Below are 6,108 nucleotides of genomic sequence, written 5' to 3' on the forward strand. Positions count from 1 at the left end.
ATCTATGTCAGTGGTTCTCAGAGTGGTCCCCAGACCAGCAGCATCAGCATCATATTAGAACGTGTTAACTGTGGCATATATATAGTGGAATATTACTCAGCCATAAAAAGGAATGAAATTGTGTGATTTGCAGGGACATGAATGAACCTAGAGACTTCATACTAGTTGAAGTAAGTCAGAAATAGAAAAACAAATATCACATATTAACATATATATGTGGAGTCTAAAAAAGCTGGTATGGTCCATATGTTTGTTCTCTGTGTCTAAGAGTCATAGACATAGAGAACAAACACATGGACCAAAAGGGGAAAAAGTGGGATGTGATGAACTGGGAGATTGGGATTGACATATATTCACTACTATATATAAAACAGATAACTAATGAGAACTTACTGTATAGCATGGGGAACTCAGTGCTCTGTGGTGACCTAAATGGGAAGGAAATCCAAAAAAAGAAGGGATATACAGATACACACAGCTGATTCACTTTGCTGTACAGCAGACACTGATGCAACATTGTAAAGCAGCTAGTCCAATTAAAAAAAAAATGTTAGAAACACAAGACCTAGTGAATCAGAAACTCCAGGTGGTGGGCCCAGTAAGTCATGTTTTCACAAGCTCTTCAGGGGAATCCAATGCGTGAAAGGCCTTGTGGACCAGTCTTCTAATTCAAACTCACAAAGACAAGGCTATGGAGGACCAGAGAAAGACCAAGGACTGCATATTCACAGGGAGCAAGGTGCTGGGTAGGGGGAAGTAATGGTCTCAAGGTAGCCGTGTAGGGTACCCATAAGACCAAGGTCTCTTGTCTCCCACGTGGTACTCTTGCTGGGACACCAGCCTGAGCAATGCTGAAGATCCCTTCTCCTGGGCAGATACCCCTAAAAGTTCAGGTTGAATATGAGACCCTGATACTCACTCCTTACAAATTTGCAAATAGAGCATTTTTAAGTGCTAGTCCCAAGGCTAAAAGACAAGCCTGTGGGCACCTCTCAGGGGTGACCTATCAGGACCACACTGTGGGAAGTAAGAGACCATGTTCTCACAGGAACCTTCCCAGACACTTCTCTATGGAATAGTCTGTCTTACAGCTATGGATCCAGCACCCAGGAAAAAAAAATCCACTTCCGCATTTTTAAGGAATAACAGTCAGGGCTCTGTGTCAGCCTGAGCTATCCAGAGTACTTGCCAAGGAGAAAGCATCTCAGGCCCTTGTAGTCATCTTAGGATGGAGGCCAGCCATAGTGAAGCCCCTGCCTCTCTTCCCAGTCCCAAAGTTGGAGACAGTGCAGGCGGGCGGTGGCAGGCAGCAGGTGGGAGTTAGCTGATGCCTGCAGCGAGCTGGAGGGCTGAGAAATGGCTCAAGCGGGGAGCCCCACATGGACCCTGTTACTCTCGTGACTGGCTATCTGCCTGGTGGGCTCTTGCCCTAGAATTTATTTCAGCCCTTCCCCAACTGCCCCAAGTCAAACCTCTTTCTCTCCCCAGTGTTAAGGGACAAGAGAGTGTGGGAGGGGGTCCCTGGCTTCTCAGCAGCTCAGTCCCCTTGGCAGTCCTGGTGCCCCCGCTCTGGGGAAGTACAGCGATAGCAGTAGCAAGAGATCCAGCCCCACAGGCACCAGCTCTGCTTCAGCAGACAGGCAAGCATGACACAGCCCTGCTTCCACAGCCCACGTCAGGAGGGGCTCTCACCCACTTCACGATGGCAGGTCATGACTCATTTTCCCCCCAGACCAGCTGCGGGAACTTCAACAGTGCGTGGGTGCTTCTCTGCTCCTCCCTTCCCAGCCACCTTGGCAGGAAGCTCTCCATCAGAAGGTGATTAGATTTGGGAGAGTTATTTCTTTTGCCAGACATAATTGTTTCTTAATTCTTTTAATTTCATTCCCTTTAAAGATTACAAGCAAGAACCAGCACTTGATAAATGATGAAGACCGTTAGCAATTAATCGAGTTTTCAAGTGGCACTGCCTTCATGGTGAGAGAGAGAGAGATGTATATATATATTAATAAAATATATAATATATATATGGTATATATATGGTATATATGGTATATTTCATATAGCACATATTATATATAATATATATTATATTTTATATAACACATTATATATTACAATATATAATATATTTTATATACCATATATTATATTTTATATATCATACATATAAAGTTTGAAATACATCATCCTTAGAGACTGCCTATGGATGAAAGGAAATGAGATCAAAGGAAAGTGCTTGATGAAATTGAAAACCTGAGGAAGCAAAGACCCTTCCAAACTGCCTGAGACCCTTGCCAAGGGATCAAGAAGCCCAGAAATCTAAACAAATTCCCCAAAGACAGAGGAGAAAGAATGTATTCATTTATTCATTTGCTTATTCATCAAATTAGTTAACTTGATCACTCACTCATTCATTCATTCAGTGGCTTAGTTATTTCCCTTCTTTCTCATCTCCTCACTCGCTAACTCACACACAAAAAAGGTCATTTCTTCTTTCTGTCCCTTGTGCACTTCCTCATGCACACAGTGTCACACATTGTCCCTGTACCACCAAAGCTCCATGGTGACTTAAGGCTTTAGCTCACTATAAATTTTCTTCAAACACATCTTACTGGAAGTGAAAGTCACTCAGTCGTGTCCGACTCTTTGTGACCCCATGGACTATAGTCTATGGAATTCTCCAGGCCAGAATACTGGAGTGGGTAGCCTTTGCCTTCTCCAAGGGATCTTCCTAGCCCAGGGATCAAACCCAGGTATCCCACATTGCAGGCGGATTCTTTACCAGCTGAGGCACAAGGGAAGCCCAAGAATACTGCAGTGGGTAGCCTATCCTTTCTCCAGTGGACCTTCCTGACCCAGGGTCTCCTGCACTGCAGGCAGATTCTTTACCAACTGGGCTAAGGGGAGATCTTTACATCTTAATATGCAAAGAAAATTACGACCTTTTCTTCCATAATATTAGCTGGCTTGTCCTACAGCACTTTCATTCAATTATGCTGCTTGAGACTTTGTGCAGAGAGCAGAGAGATACATATGACATTTACCATGTCCTCCCCTGACTCGGGGAGACAAGTCCACTTGGAGAGATAAGTATTTTCAGAAATTCCTATATTTGAGACAGGAATCCAAATAATAATCACTTGATTCTGGCAGAAAGACTGCATGCAGCCTTCCACTCACGAACTTTCCTGAGCATCTTCTATAAAGCAGATCCTGGAAATACAGAGAGGACTAAGACATGATCCTACCTTCACAGAGTTCAATATCCAATAGTGGAAAAAGATACAAGACTAGATAATTGGCATAAAATATGAATAAGCTGAATTGCTGGGAGACACAGTGATACAAAAATCAGGTAATGAACTCTGTTCATGGAAAGCTTAAGAATGAGTCTACAATAGCTCTAGGCCTTAAAGAAGGTATAGGACTTTTTGGGACAAAGGCAGGTAAAGGGACAGTGCTTGATACACATGCATGATCCATGGGTAGAAAACTTAAGTTGTGTTTGGAGAAAGGTAAACAGTCCTATTTTTCTAGAGCAAAGAATATATCATACGAAGATGGTGGAAATAAGGCTTAGCCATCAGGCAAGAGTTCGAATGACTATTGGGGTTTGATTGTAGGATAGAGGAGGAACCATGGGTGGTTTTTGAGCAGAGCTGTGTCATGATGAGAGCTGGGTTCAAGAAATGAATCTGGAAGTGAGATCAGAGACAGCACAGAGACTAGACAAACAGACCCTTGAAGGAGCCAGAGACTCCCAAGAAAGTAGAGTAGGGCAGTGAGGGGAGGGGGAGATGCAGAGACAAATGTGAATGTGAGTATTGCAGAAAAGGTGGAATAAAGAAAAAACTGAACATGAAAGATGAAAGTGAGGCAGTCAGGGATGCTCCAGTGATGAGTCGAAAGCAAAAGCTTTGGTAAATGTTAATTGCAGGAAAGAGGATCTTGGATGTGTTACTGAGAGGCGTGTTAGACCAGCTTGAAGATTGACTTGGTCGATTCCATGCCCACCAATGCTTGATCATACTCATCCATAGATCCGAGGCTTAGTTGCTATCTTCTGTGGTTAAGAGAGGTGACAAATTCCCAGGCAAAATGGAAACAACACACTTGTGTAGGGGAGCAGAATACATCTCTGGACCACCTGTTGCCTCCTTCTTGGCCTGCTGTCTCTCCCATGCTGCCTTCCGCCCATTCTCCAATCCCCTTTGCTCTAGGGCTGCCTGGTAGCAGCTCACACAGAAGGACTCAGAAGGACCCAGAAGCACAATATCAAATGCCTAGCTCTTGTTGGGGAGAGAAGGGTCTTTCTTGACTCCAGAAGGAAGAAGGAGATAGTGGGTGACAGGCAGGGTAGATTCAGAGAGGGAGGGACAGAGCAGAGGGAACTCAGTCGGAGGCAGGTGGTCATGCTGAGATAATATGCATATGCATGAGACCAATGGAGGTCACCCCATGCTATCAGGTCCCCAACACTCTGCAAATTTTCTCAGTCCCAGGAATGTGGATTCGTAACAGAGTATAACCCCCATGGTGGCTCTCTCACATGGTCACTGCTTAGAGGCTCTGTTATTATATATGAGTGAATCAGTTTTAAAGCAAACTTCCTTAACTGCTCTCTGCCTCAGTTTTTTTGTATGCAAAATGGTATTAATGACATTTACCTTGAAAAGGCTTGGGGATTAAAAGAGATGCATACAAAGCAACTATCTGTGTTTTTTTAATTTTTAATTGAAATATAGTAGATTTACAATGTCTTAATTTCAGGTGTGCAGCAAAGTGAATATATATAGTTACAGGTATATTGGCAACCCACTCCTGTATTCTTGCCTGGGCAATCTCATGGACAGAGGAGCCTGGCAGGCTACAGTCCATGGGGTCACAGGAGTCTGACATGACTTAGCGATTAAAAAAGACAATGTATATATATATGTGCATATATATATATATATATATGTGTGTATCATTTTTCAGATTCTTTCCCATTATGCTTTATCACAGAATATTGAATATAGTTCCCTGTGCTATACAGTTGGACCTTGTTCATCTGTTTTATATATAGTGGTGTGTATCTCTTAATCCCCAATTCCTAATTTATCCCTCCTCTCCCTTTCCCCTTTGGTAACATAAGTTTGCTCTCTATGTCTGTGAGTCTGTTTCTGTTTTGTATATAAGTTCATTCCTATCATTTTTAAGGTTCCACATATAAGTGATATCATATGATGTTGGTTTTTTCTTCCTGAGGTCACTGGAATCTCAGGAGAGGGAACTGAGACCACAGTGTTTGATTTCCTTCAGCTTGGAAATGCACCAGATCTTAACATCTCATTAGGTATTCTCAATACAGTTTTATCCTCTGCACACACACAATGGATGCTGTCTGACTTACAAGGAGAAATATGCGACTCGCAGTGACTGCCAATTTCTCTAGTGCTCTATGGGGAATTTGGCATTTTTCATCTGTCATGTAGGAGGGAATCCAGCCTGACTGTCCCTCACCCAGTGCCTCCCATTGTGGCACACTGTGGGTTACCCTGTTGAGCACAAACCCCATATCAGCACTGGACATGATTTGTGGGGTCCAATGCTAGGTAAAAACATGGGGCCCTTTCTTCAGAATCATCAAGAATTTCAAGATAATGACAGCAGAGCATCAAACCTAGCATGGGGCCCCATGTGAAGACACTGATTGCACACTGATGAAGTAGTCCCTGCACCGAACTGATACTCAGTGCCCTGATCTTGTTGAAGGAGGATTCAGAACAAAGTCATACACTCATCTGAAAGACATTTGCACTGGAAGAGTCACTTCTGGGCAAAGAGCTCCCTCCCTCCAGGTTGTTTCTTCAAAAAGCAGGCTGGGCAGTTGCCTGGTGGTTATGGAACTCAGAGTCAGAGTTTTGGCACTACAGCTCTGGGGTATATCTTCTCTAACTCTAATTGACCAGCAGCTGCCTTTCTTCCTGCTGTTACTTTTTGCAATGACTCCACATGATTTCTACTCTCCCAATCCCTCCATTGGGCTTTGCTGGTGGCTCAGTGATAAAGAATCCACCTGCCAATGCAAGAGACGCAGGTTTGATCGCTGGGTCAGGAAGATTC

Source organism: Bison bison, unplaced genomic scaffold, assembly GCF_000754665.1.
Source record: "Bison bison bison isolate TAMUID 2011002044 unplaced genomic scaffold, Bison_UMD1.0 scf7180017864366, whole genome shotgun sequence".
NCBI classification, from domain to species: domain Eukaryota; kingdom Metazoa; phylum Chordata; class Mammalia; order Artiodactyla; family Bovidae; genus Bison; species Bison bison.